Source organism: Lissotriton helveticus, chromosome 8, assembly GCF_964261635.1.
Source record: "Lissotriton helveticus chromosome 8, aLisHel1.1, whole genome shotgun sequence".
Lineage (NCBI taxonomy): Eukaryota > Metazoa > Chordata > Amphibia > Caudata > Salamandridae > Lissotriton > Lissotriton helveticus.
Window position 1 is genome coordinate 1,081,669,447 of NC_136069.1, and position 14,065 is coordinate 1,081,683,511.

At 38.6% G+C, this 14,065-nt stretch overlaps 1 protein-coding gene across 1 annotated transcript in view; it reads right to left on the reverse strand.

The window, feature by feature from the left end:
- Positions 1-14,065, reverse strand: part of NLGN4X (neuroligin 4 X-linked) — a 719,294-nt gene that overhangs the window by 476,345 nt on the left and 228,884 nt on the right. Inside the window, exon 3 of the mRNA XM_078657971.1 lies at positions 8,055-8,143. The gene's annotated coding sequence lies outside the window, so the exon portion shown is untranslated. The remainder of the gene's footprint in view (positions 1-8,054; positions 8,144-14,065) is intronic.

Below are 14,065 nucleotides of genomic sequence, written 5' to 3' on the forward strand. Positions count from 1 at the left end.
TGATCTTCCGGAGTTGGGGTGTGATGATGCGGTTTGCTTTGTTGAAGATGTGGTGGGGGCAGGGGTCGGATGGTAATCAGGTCTCCCTGATTACAAAACAGGTCAGGCCACAGAAACCGAGTTCCCAACAAACAAGTCAAGCTACTCACAGCTAACCTAAATCTCAAGTCCCTTGGGAATGTGCTCAGAGAACTGCTTACCACATCTTTAGAAGTAAATCCTTGGTGCAGAGATTTAGGTGCATTTAAGGGGTAATTCGCCAAGCTTTCCTTCAACAGTCAAATATTGATTTTGTTATTTGCATAGTGGCTGAGGTCTCACCTCCTCCTTTTCCAGGCTTTATTTGAGGTGCATTAGGCCGCATGCACATTTTTGAAAGGCATAGACTAGTTTGTAATTGATACGCACATACAAAATGTCCTACCTGTCTGTCACCCTCAATTTCTCAACAGTGTGGTATATAAGTTTGTCTCAAAGATTGCTTTATTGCAAAAGACATCTTCCAGAATCACTTGCAAGCAATTTTTAGGTATTTTTCAGGCCCCAATGTTTGGCATATAAGTGAGTCCCTCTCTATGTCAGGGGGATTCAAGTACCTTCCAGTAACACCACAGGCGCGGCCTCCCAGACCGAAGATGGCCAACAGACAAATGGCGTAAAGAAACTTGAGGGGGCTCCTCTGTAAGTATATGGAGGCCCCCCAATGCTCTGCACCCAGTCAGGAGCTCTCAGGCCAGGGGCTCATGCACAGTGCCAGAGGGGGCCCCATGGAGGGGCCTAAAGTTACGCCACTGCAACAGATCTACCACAGAGGTGCTTCAAAAGTAGGGTGTGTTAATCTAAAGCAACAAGCTTGGGTCAGCCCAGGAAACTGCTCCTCTCAGACTCTTACCTTTGTTGAGAAGCACTTTACATATTCACAGAGCAGAGTGGTTATTGTGGGCCATAAATACATAACAATATAGAAGGTTCTCCCCGTACAGAACGTGATATTAAGTAATTAATTCGCCTTGGCTGAAAAACATGATAAGAGCATTCTTCTTCCCTATGTTCTCAACAACTGGATTCCGTTTACAAATATTAACTTTCAGCTAAATTGAATAAACTCTCCAATTATGAACTCTGAAGCCACCACTTGATATATCTTGGTAAAAAAACAAAAAAAATGGGATTGGAGAATGGAAAGAGGTGAAAAATGTGTTGTTAGCTCTTAATATTTACCACACAGGCTTCATGAGACTCTTTTGGTTATGGAGAAAACTCATCATATACCACAATCACAATACAAAACGTTGGTAACTTTGGACTAGAATGGCCTAAAACTAATAAAGTCAACATATAATGTACCATTAATTAATATATGGTACCTCTTGTTGTCACTTTGATGACCTAACACAATATCAGAACAAACCCACTGTTATAGGGGCCTCACTGAGGGAGATGGAACACTGTTAAAGGGGCGAAAACATGCCTGAGTCTTGTTCAGCACCTTCACGCCCTAAGAAAGGTCAAAAAACCAGCAGTCCAAAAAGCTAAAAATAAATATTAATTAGCAAAAATCAAGAGATCACCCGAGATTATTGAATTTTTCACCACATTTCACCCATTTTGGGTGCACATCCTCCATCTGTACACACTGCTGATCTAAGTGTGCCTTATATCAATCAGCATACCTTCCTTCCTTCACAGAGGCAGGTAAATCTATATGGTCATAGTTCATGAAGAAAATTCCACAGAATTGACATAGCCCTAAACCATGCATTAACTAAAGTTTACAGTGGTAAAACAGACAAGGTGAAATAATGCTAGGTGTGCTAGTCCTAAATTGGCATGTTTTTATTTAAATTAAGATATCTTCTTACTCTTGACTAAATATGTGGGTTTAATGTCCAAAATGGAGGTTGAAAGAAATGTAATCGGTAGTCGTTTCTCTTCTTTCCTTGATCTGATCGGTAAACACCCAGGCTCCCCATACCAATCACAACTCTGCAATGCAGCATTGTGATTGGTCTGAGCGCTGTGACACGGTGCTCAGCCAGGGGCTGGAGGGGCGGGCATGTTCTCCATGCGGGCTGTAATGCAGCCTGCATGGTGAACAGGGAAAGTGTGCATAACTGGTTTGGGAGGCCTGAGAGGGCCCACCAAACAGCCCAAACAGTCATTGTGCACTTAGGAGTGGGCAAACCTCTCCTCCGCTGCCCTGCTCCAAGAGCAGAGCAGCCCCGCCCACCCACAAAGCAGCACGAAGTATAAAATGATAAAGACGCAAAGTTATTATCATTTTATGTTTTGTGCTTTGCATTGCTCAAAAGCAGTGTGGCGACACTCCTCCGCCATTGCAGGGGAGCCACCAATGTTTGTATATCAGGGCCATAGATTCAAATGCACTCCCTTTTTTGACCTCTAAACAAACACCAGTTAATGATCACAGTATAACAGTTCTCTTTCATTCTAGTTGCAGCAGCCGAGTTAAGTGCACCTGCATTACTATGAGTCATTCATTGGAAAGTTTTTAAATATTACAACTGCAACCAATGTGGTCTCCATAAATGAGGACCGTAAAAGAAAAGGCATGTATTTTTGGATTCGAAAGACTCTGGAATCCTCCGTACATGGGGCCAGAGTCACGTGACTTTTATGCATGGGCCGATTAAATGGAAATGTGTGGTGGAATGTCAGCCAACCAGAAAGAACAAAAGAAAGATAGATGATGGTGCTTGGATTATGTCGGACTCCATCACCGAAACATCACTGAGCACTAAATTCATTCAGAGTCAACCAGTGATACACCGGGAAAAAAAATAACGTATTGTTTTCACTCCACCACAATAAAACAGTTACAACAATTTGGGAAAGTCCAATAAGGCACACATCCCAGTAACTTTCGCCTTTTACTAGCAGAGAATGAAAGCTGAAAAAAACTAGCGGTTGTAATGTTATTTCTCTTAATTAATAGCCAGCATCTAATTGGATGGCTTTATCTAGCGGTAATGCTGCCAGGGAGTTGGCCATAACTGACCTAGTCAGCAACAGTTCATAATTGGAGTCTTGGTGTCAGATCTGATCAGCTCGCCATGGCTTAGCTCAACAGATTCTAAATGTAATCATCTCTAGAGCACGCCGAGATTTCAATATGTTCTTAGAAGACAAGAGAGCCTCATCAGTAAGAAACTTAGATGGTAAAATGTTCAAGAAGTCAAAACTGGAAGCCCCATGCAAATACATTTTTTTCTCAAAGAAAAAGTGTGACCTGAGAAAAAGCATAATTCCCTGCGCAACTGCCACCCAGAAGCTAAAACATTCTGAAAAACTCTGATGCTTAGAAAAAAGCATGCATCAAAAGGTAAACCTCTTGAATGGGAAATGTATATATTTTTTTAGAGCAACGCGATTCAGGAATTTTAGAAATGAAAGGACCAATTCAAAAAGATTTGAGTATGAGTGGGTGTGAAGGAGTCTTATAATAAACCTAGCTTCTCTTCAATTTACTCCTGGAAATCAGGAGGACTACAAGAATAAATCACAGCAACATTTTTGGGAAAGGGGCCATGGTAATAAATGTGCTGGTCAAGTGAGTAACAATGTATATTGCTATAGACGGTGGAGTAACAGTCAGATGTACTCTAGTGGAAAATCATATTATTTATATACAAACATAGATTTTTTTTAATATGAGTTTATTAGACTTAGATTTCATTTAAACATTAATACATAAACCCCTCTTTGCATAATTAAAAGCATCACAACAATAAATGAGGTTAAAAAAAAATACAGCTAATACTTAATTAGTCTTGCTGCACAATTAGCGGGAATTGATATTCGTGCTATTTTTCAGAGCGTAGTTTATTTGGATAGCGAAGTGAACTTTGGAGGGTAAGTTCAAGTGAAGTACCAATGGTGCCACAGGCCGAAAGGTAAAAAATGAAACCTTACCCACTCCTGGTTAGGTAGTGAAGGAAACGTAGGGCCTTATTCATTAGCCCTTGCGACACTTTTACACCGCCTTTGCCTTACTTTTTGTGAAGCAATGGAGGCATAAAAAATGCAGCACATTGCGCCCTATTTACAAAGTGATGCACCTTAGCAGATGCGTCACTTTGTAAAGTTCTGCGCTACATTACACCCGAGTCAGGTAAAATGTATGCAGGGTGAGCATTCCCCTGCAAAAAGCCTCGTTGAAGTGATGCATTGAAATCAGATTTCACTGCACAACTTCTAGCACGCTACTGTGTCAACATCTTACGCCTGCCACAAAGCAGGCGTAAGACTGATGCAGGCCCTTTCACATGGGGCTTGCCTCATGTGAAAGGACACATTGCTGGAGTTCCATCTGTTTTCAGACACACCCCAGCAATGCGTCAGTTTTGAACCAACAGATACGTCTGTAATCCTGACATATCTGTCATTTCTTGAGATATGATGAGTCATACACTAAACATGACGCATCTATCAGGTCGCAAGGAGGGCGCACTGAAAAGTGACGCATTGCTTTTTTCACGCAGCGATGTGCCACTTCTCATAGATAAAGCCCATAATAGGGTGTAGTGGGCATCTCACACTATGGGCTCGGTTGTCACTGAGCCTGATGCACCAAAGACAGCTTCACCCTTAGCCAGCTCCTTACAGTTCATACTATCATTATTATAGCTGGCATGCTGGTCCAGAACAGATTATGTATCTCCATGAGATAATGAACTAGCCCACGGTCTCAAAGATAAAAGCGAACCAATAGGCCCACAGGCAGCATGCTCATCCCCAGGTTCCCCCTGCAAAAGCCCACTCACGTCCAGCTTTGGAGATTTGAGTCCATGGATATGTTTCAACCTGACCTTCAGCGCTTTCCATAGCTGTCCAGGCTTTTAAATAAAAACAATGTTCTTTTCTGTGCCTCCAGCAGCCACAGCCATCCCACTTTCTTTTCAAATACTCTCTCTCTGGCACTGAATCTTCCCAGAAGAGGAGTTATCTCGCTGCACAAGGTTATCTGTTCATTATCAACCTCCACAGCATCAGTCTTTCATAAAAAAAATACAAAAAAATCATTCTGCGAGAAAATCAAAACGCAGTCATATTACATTGGGGACGTGGCGTTATTTGTTATTCTCACTGAAAGAGACAAGATACATCGCTCTCAGATTTGGTGATAGAGCCGGCCGCTGCTCTGCTAGTTTGGCGCTACAGGCGGCATCTATCAGGGGCCCTCTAATAGGCCTGGGCAGAATGATTACAGTTGAGATTATTTCGAGCTATCCATCTGCTTTCACAGCGCTGCAGAAACTGTATGTGTACTTCCTGGCAATTTCACAGATGGTGCAGCGAATCCCTCATGTTTTTTTTGTCAGCTGCTCTGGCTGTCAATCACAAATACAGTCCAACTGAGGGTTTGTTGTGTGAGAAGCGGGAAGATTGCAAGTTTTATCTAGGTAATGACTTGGCAAATGAGAATGGGTTCACAGGGACACAAGAAAGTGATAGTCAGAGAGGATTAATTTGTTCAGATAACATGAAGTGGACGGTAAATCTCTCAGTTTAGAATGGGAACAAAATGGGATTATTCCATTATGTAGTGCACCAAGGCAGTGTATTTAATTTTTGGAAAATCCCAAAAGTTAACTTCATGGATGGACTCAAGAAAATGTTGTGTTCCCTACATTAAAAAAAATGTGATCTGCACCTTCCCCGAGCGTATATCTGTATAGGGAGGTGTGGGCTGCTCACAGCTATTTAATAGACTTTCTTTCGGTCTGTCAGAACTCGTCTCTGTTTTTAGATCATATTGATTAAATGTGGGGAAGGCATTCAAAATAAAACTCTACCAGACTTTCTCCTGGCCTCGCCAATCCTTCATGAACTGTTGGTAATACGATGGGCATGGAGCTAGCTAGCCACAAGTGCCGTGGAGCACATCTAACAAAAGTATATGGTAAAACAGGTTAAGAAAAAACTAAGGAAAGGAAATAGTGGACATTATTCTTCAATTTTCGGGTTTAAATTTTAATAGGTGAGTTTTAGACCCTTAGGAGGGTCGTAAAAAACAATTTTGTGGAAGTGTATGTGCGTGAGTGATTCGCTGTCACAAGTGCAGCCTGAATGACGATTGCACCGAATGTCAAGAATGGAGGTGTGGAGCGATTGTCGTTAACAATATTATATTTATTTAGCTACCCGGTGAGTAGTTTCCTTTACTATTGCTCTTCAATCGTGATTGGTAAAGTAATATGCAACGCGTATAGTTTTCTAATCTTAAAGAACCTTGGTTCAGTTCTTGAACTGCTTTGTTACTTTTCGAAAAATAAAGTTCAAATAATTACGTTCTTCTATCTGGGAATAGTGCAAGTGGGCGCTCTGCTCTCCATTTTCATTTGCTGCATCAGTATTGAGACATGAATATTGGCAGACAGCCATTCAGTCTGCTTATTATCTGGTATAAACACTGATTAAGGGAGGTGGATGCGTGCAATGACACTTCTGTTCAGTATTGTGGTTTTGGTGAGAGTTTCACGTTCAGATATTGCAGGCTTAGGCAGCCATTTTAGGCTGGGTGGACGTTCATTTTGTCTCAATGGGTCTCCTACAGATTCGTGTGTGACGTAAATAACAGCATCTATGCTAACTTCACCGGTTTAGTAGGTCCTGTCTTTATTTCGGAAATAAGACTTTTTGACAAAATGTGAGATTACTCATAGGTTTAATTTCACTAGTTATTGTAGTGAATATTTACTGTTTGGCTGCCGGGAGATGAAATGCAGATAAGATTATTTGTACATCGCCCAGTGGAGTCACTTAGAAGAGAAGGAATTTGATTGAGCAGTTTAATTTTTGAAGAGATTATAGCCTCTGTTAAGCACACTATGCCGGGTGTAGTCAGTGACAACATCAATCACGTAAAGAAAATAGTAAACAATGACCAAATTCAAATATATTGTTTATTACCCACACAAACATCAAATATTAAAAAGAAACAAGGACCTACAAAACAAAAAAAAAGATTATATGTTCATGGAGAAGTGAAAATGAGTGAGGATGCCAAGTTATTATAAAGGTTGAAGTGTTTCAGATACTTCCACAACCTATATGCTGCTGTTGGTGGCTTTATCTAACGAAGAGCGTATAATAAGCGTCTCTTTCTCTTCAATTTAATCTTTATTTTCAGGTTATGTTATTCGGTAAAATCATCATTTTGCTTGATATGTACAATTAATCATCATGCCATGGGTGCCATTTAGTGAAAAATTTAGAAACATCTTGGGGTACATTATTGCCGAAAGAGGTTGTGTCTGATAATCATTCTCAAAAACATTATGCAATAGACATAGTGTATCATACATATTTCTCACCAAAATATCATCCCAATTGTTGTAGCCTTTCAGGTATTATTTCCAGTGGGGAAGCATTTTTCTGAACAGCATTTAGGACACAGCATTTCTGTCAGTATATATTCTGGTTACAATCTTCAGGAACCATACCCCAGAATTGTTTGTTTCAACATATTGCACACAAGTGATCTTGTCCTCAAGAACTTTTACACTATGCACTAGAATTTCTTCGGATCTAATCATATTACAGATTATGCATTTAAAAATTGGGTGTAGCCCATTTTCAATGGTAAGGATGATGCAGAGGTTGTACTAATTGTTCTGTTTGGTGGTCAGGACTTTTATTTTCAGCTCCTCATTTGAAAAAATTGTGTTAAACAGTTCACCTTGTTTATTTTTAATGATCTTCAGGTTCTTCACTAGGTAAGTGTCTACATGCTGACAATACTTTTAATTACGTTAGGTGTAGGACACTTACATATGCAAAATTACTAGTTTAAATAAAGTACCAATCAACAACATTAGATTTGCCATAATGGTTGCAAATATCATAACTCTCTTGTAATTAATCTCTGTCCCCATTCCATATCTGCTATTGCTCTTGATGCCCCAACTACTGCCCACTTCCACCATGAAGCCAGAACTTTATTATGCAGCACTTTCAAAAATAGACCACTGTTCAATACTTTGGCGTTAACATTAACTTAGTAGAATCTTAAATGCGTAGATGCGTCTTACCTGGGAAAATTACTGAAATGTCATATCCGCATTTTGTTCTTTACAAACAGTTCTTCTTATTCTTGTTGATTCTTGTATAGTTAACACATCTAAAGGAACATGATATAGAAAAGTTATTAACATCATTACAAAAAGACCTACCACATAGTGAGAGATTGATGGTGCTAAATTAATTATTTCAGTGTACCAATGCTCAACTAAACTCTTCTGTTTTCATACATTGTCAATCCATAATAAACACCCTCCAGCCTGCTGCTTATTTATGATAATGAAAATGCAAATTCTAAAATTCAAATGCTGAAGCGCAAAAATCATTATGACTCTACAGTTACTTATAAGCGTGAACATTGTAAATGATCAAAACCACTCAATTTAGAGGTTATATTATGTAATTCAACTAGTCAGATTGATTTTGTTCCACATATGTTAGTCTTATAATTTTCCATAAATGTCCAGCTAATGTGTCAGATATGCTCATTTTGTGAGAAAAACATCATTGCATATGGTATTTCACAGTAAAGTAATCATAAATGGGGTACAATCCAGTTTTTCATTGGTTCACATATTCGACAAATCATTTTTAAAAGGATTACTTTTCCTTTCCCAATGTCCTGATTTACATGAGGGAGTCTACATTTTCATTATCTTTGGAAGATTAATAAAAAACGTTCTATCTGATCCTTCAAGGATTTTACTAGGTCTCGGCTAAATGTACATTATGCCAGCCCAATTGACATGATTTTGGAAATTTCATGTTATGCTTATTACACAAAACTTTCGAAATTACGCCATTATATCACTAATTTACTGGAACAACAGAATACATTCGGTTGCTATTTTTGGTGCTTTTTAAAAAATGAATCCATGTGTCAAAAGTTGACACAAGGATGTATTTTGTGCTGAAATTAGCACAAAATAGCAGATTCACATTTTGCATAATTTTGCATAATTTTATCAAATCTTTGCATAATTACATGAGGGCAAATTTCACCAATTTCTCTTACCCCTAGAGTTTACATCAATCCAATCTGTTCCATTAATTGTTGTTGTGAGTAAGCAATGCATTCTTTAAACTATTTTGAATAAAGGTACTCCCTAATACAATACAGTGAGTGACTGAGCCAATCATTAGGCAAGGATTTGCAAAAAAACTGCATCATCATCCTGCAGTAACTGCAGTCTGTCTTTTAATGCGGCATGTTTCGTTTTATTTTATACAGGAGTCCGTGAAGGAAACACAACCCATTATATAATTTTACAGTACACCACTCTAAACAAACAAATGACTCCGATAATGGCATTTAGAATGTGTTTACCGTACACATGTAAGGATAGAAATGTTTTGATGAAACATCCAATGCCTCTGCAAGAAGAAATAAAATGCTTGCCAAGCACCAGACGAAACAGGAACAGTATCCATAGTACACTTTCACTGTTAACAAACAGCGATATTGTGAGGCTGATTTTCTATGGTGACTTTACAATATCTCACAAGAATATAAGAGTTAAAAAAAAACAGTAAACTTGTATATAAACTTGAGATAATATTGAGGTGTACTCAGGTTAATAAATTATTTTGCCCTGCTAATACATCCAGCAAATTGGCTCATAAGGCACAACGATTTTACATAAATTATACAGAACTGTACTTACTCTACAGTAGAAACGTTAGTTGAGAAGTATTGCTCAATATCTACTACAAAGAGATGAGCACAAAGTCTTTAAACTATATCTTGCTTGGGTAAGCTATGCAGATGGAAGTCCGGAGGAGATTCTCTGGAGGAGCGGAGTTTCTGGAGCAAGTCATTAGTCGTTCCCTTGTCTATGTTAGCATTTTGTTATGTCTCTATTTGGATAATATTAATTAAATTCGCTAGCTTTCATCACGGTTACTCTTTCGATTGATTGATATTTCGTGATTTTACAGCTATATATCTGGACTAGTAAGGAATAATTCTTCTTTTGTCACTTTGAAACTAAAAAACTCACTACATTTTTGGTCGCAAGACAGGTTGAACATGCAAAATTATCCATGGCATAAACTTAAATGCAATGCCTATTGTTGCCACTATATGTAAAAATGATGAATTACATGTATTTATTATCTAAGAAAAATCAGAGGGTTCATGCAATGGGCAAACATAAATTAAAATGGCATTAAAAAATGAGAGCGCACAGCAGAGTACTCTATCTATTCTGCACGTGAAAGATAGTTACTATAAAATGAATGGGAACCCAAAAATATCTCGAGCAAAAAGTATTGTCAAAATCATATACTCAAAGTCAGTTAGAAACAGATAAGAGTATTAGCACTCCTGACATTTTGCAACTGACTGAATAACATATAAGTAACACAACTAAAGATAATTAAAACAAATTGAACATTTGGAGCCATTCTTCGACTGAGCCACCTCTTTCATTAAGCAGAAGAAGTAGAGTATGTTTTTAGATGATAAATGACAAGAACCATAGGAGACACTGGCAGTGTTGTCATACCATTTACTGTTCTAAACCTGGACCAATAACCTGTTTTAACAGTATCTCTCTTTAGCAGGATTCAATTTAAGAAGTGAGTAGAACGAGATTAAACATGTCTTTGTGATTAGCTGTCCCACTATTAAGTCAAGGAGAGGCCCTGCTATTTCATAGTATTTTATTCTCAGAGCAGAATTTGGGCCACAACTCTGCTTTTCCTTTTATTTTGATTAACCTATATATTCCTCCAGGTCAAGAAAATGCACATTTGGTAAATGAGTTTTTTCATGACATTAATTTGAATATGCATAAAGTAGGTAATTCCAAGGTCCTAATTATGGGAGATGTGAACGAATAGGCCTCTAACCACTCACTCGCTCATTTTGCAGATATCTATACAATTACATTTTCACACCCCACAGTCAGGTCACCAGATGTCTCACTAAACATACATCACATGAATAATGCTTCAACCCCCTAAATTGGGCTCAAGCGCCCACCATATTCATGTGACCTACCTACAGATGTTCCCACTCTTGGCACACAAATCTATAGCCCAACTTCATCCAGCACTTTCCAATTCAAGCCCCATCTGCAATGGTAAACTCATTTCAAAACAAATTATGCAAAGAACATTACGGGATCCTATGTAAAATGTTTCAATACACCTTCTTCATGTAGAAGCCCACTTTCACTTGGGAGGGTCACCCTGTTTTTGGTGAAGTAATGTAAGACAAGAAAGAGGGGTCACTTCTAGCCATATTATAATCCCCAATTGCTCAAACATCGCTTATTATTTACAGAGACTCTAAATTTAGCTCACCCTTGGTGAGGTAAATTCGCCACTTTCTCCAATATTCCAGGTATCCCAATGGATAGTTTTCATCTGGCAGTTCGCTCCCATTGATGGGTCACCTTCATAGTGGTTGGTGCACTCGAACACAAAAAAGGTGGACCAAACCGCTCACCCTAATATCTCTTCTCTTGCTCTGTGCTAATTAGAACTTCCACTCTTGTTCACCCTTCTCAAAGTTAAGTCACCGCTTTGGCCAATGTTCACGAAGTTAAAAACATGCTGTAGGGGAAATGTGCCCTCCTTACGATTCAGAGCAGGTAATTTAATTTTCGCCTCTGCTCCCTTTGAAAGTGGTCAATAGCCTGTGGGCAAAAAACACATACTTATCAGTTGACAAGTCTATGACTCTTTGGCCTAGCAGTTACGGTAATCGCTGCGAGTCATACAGATAGGGATACACCGTATCGGAACGGGAGCAACCCTGAAAGGTATGCTTTACACATGGAGCAAGTTACTATTGAGCTTATACACTGATATTTTGGAACAGGTCCTATACTGATATTGCGACATTGAGTATTATATGTCTATGAATCTAAAAGAGGGGTACGGAATTACAACCAATCATAAAGAACTTTGGAAGAGAACATAGCCCCGAGGAAGGCGCAATATATTTTCCCATTGAGTGACGAAACACGTGTTAGCTCATGAGGCTAAAGAGTTCCACAAATGGGCAAAAGAATAAAAAAAGAATGAAAAAAAATACTAATGCTAATCTTTGATTATTATTATCGACGTGATATGTTAGCGTTTCCTGGAGGTTGATCTGTATATTGTTATGTTGTCTTCGACCACATATTAGGGAGTAGGGTGGTTCTCTCTACCTCATAATCACCACATTTCTTTATTTGATCAGGACAATTACATTTCTTTTGTAATTCTTTGAGGTACCACCTCGCTATGATTCAACATCCAACTTTATGAGATTACATCTTTTTCAGACACACAGTTTCTGATGATTAATATTAAAAAACCTAAGGCCACAAGGCTCCGTTCAAATGGGTGTCGGACAAATACACAGTATAAATGGTTTTATAATATTCGTACCATAGAAGTAGTACAATCATACCCTTATCTCGGAAGAATTAAGTTGGCAAATTTGTCTGACAGTGAACATATTGCACACATATCACATAAGGCATATGTTCATAGAAATACACTAAAGGCCCATTATTGAGCAACAGGTCACAGGCACTTTAATCATCTCTTAACAGTATACAAAATGAAGATCCCTTCAATCCCTTCATATGCTATAGAAACAATGAATATTAACCTATGGCACTTTATGCATAAGGTGGTTGGGAAGATTCTTCACACTATTAGCACCTTAAATTCCATGGATTCAATAGAAGCGCTAAGGCTAGACTTAGTACGGGTGAACACTTACATAAGAGGACTAGGCGCTATCCTATGATGGTATCATTGTATTCTACACACCGAAAAAAAATCCTTAAGGAGTCTTATGGCCTAGGAATGTTTCCTTTCTACTACAAAGGATGTTTTGTTTTTAACTAACAATTTATGTGCACTTCAGGGTTTTTCTTTGACTAGTTCAGATATGACCTACGTTCATCCTAAATATGATCTAAAGCATACTATGAAAAATCATTCCATGACGAATGATACGGATATATGTAGAATTAAATCCCATTTCTAGTGTGTTATCCAATTATGTCCGGCAGCAGTGTATTTGGGTTGGAACCTGGAACTCAGGGTGCGTAGGTGCAGAATGCTATGTAGGTTGAAATGTTCACTGCTAAAAACTGTGACGGATGCATGGCAAAATGTAGTTTGGGAGGAAAGCATATGCACCTTATGTTATAATAACATACAGACTAATGAACATGTTATATTTGTCTATCCCGTTTTAAAGGTATACCAACTAAGATTTTTGAAAGCCACTTTTTATTAATATGGCATTACAACAGCAAAAGGCTGCTATGAAGATGATAAATTGGCCATTTAATGAATTAATGTGTTGTAAAATGTTTAGATTCTTTAGCTCTTTTTTAAAGTTGCATAAATTGATGTATTTTGTAAATTGTATATCTTATTATAAGATCTAAATATCTAATAAAAACCTTGTGATACAAGTTCAGTCCTAATTATTCAATAACACAAAGTGTTATGTTAGTTGTTTTTATGTCTGGCTTACCAATGCAGCTCTCTGCAGATGTAAGGTGATCAACTTAAAAAAGAACATTCAGGAGTGCTACAGAAATGGGTTTTGACTCTGCCTACATGTTGGTGGCCAGGCGTAAATGTTTTGATTGGACAATGTTCGAAACCGGAGCCCCAGTCCTGCACCACTGTCACCAAATGCAAGACCCGGGACTCCTCACTCAACGTTAGACCAAGTAAGGACACCGTTTAAGATAGCTGTGCTCACCCTCTTAGTAGCTTGGCACGAGCAGCCATGCCTATCCCCAAGGCCCGAGTGTACAGTATGTGCAATCACATTCACAGCAACCTACTGGTGACACCACCAATGGACTCCACACGAGTTTGATAAAACGGGTATAAACTTTGTATAAAAAGATATACGATCAGACCACACAATACAAAAGCCAACATAAAATAAAGGGTAATATTCGTTCCGGCTGGGTGGTAGGTTCAAAACCCAACCACCGCTTTCAAAATGCTATGCTAGTCATAATGCTAGAATCACACACATTGCAATGGA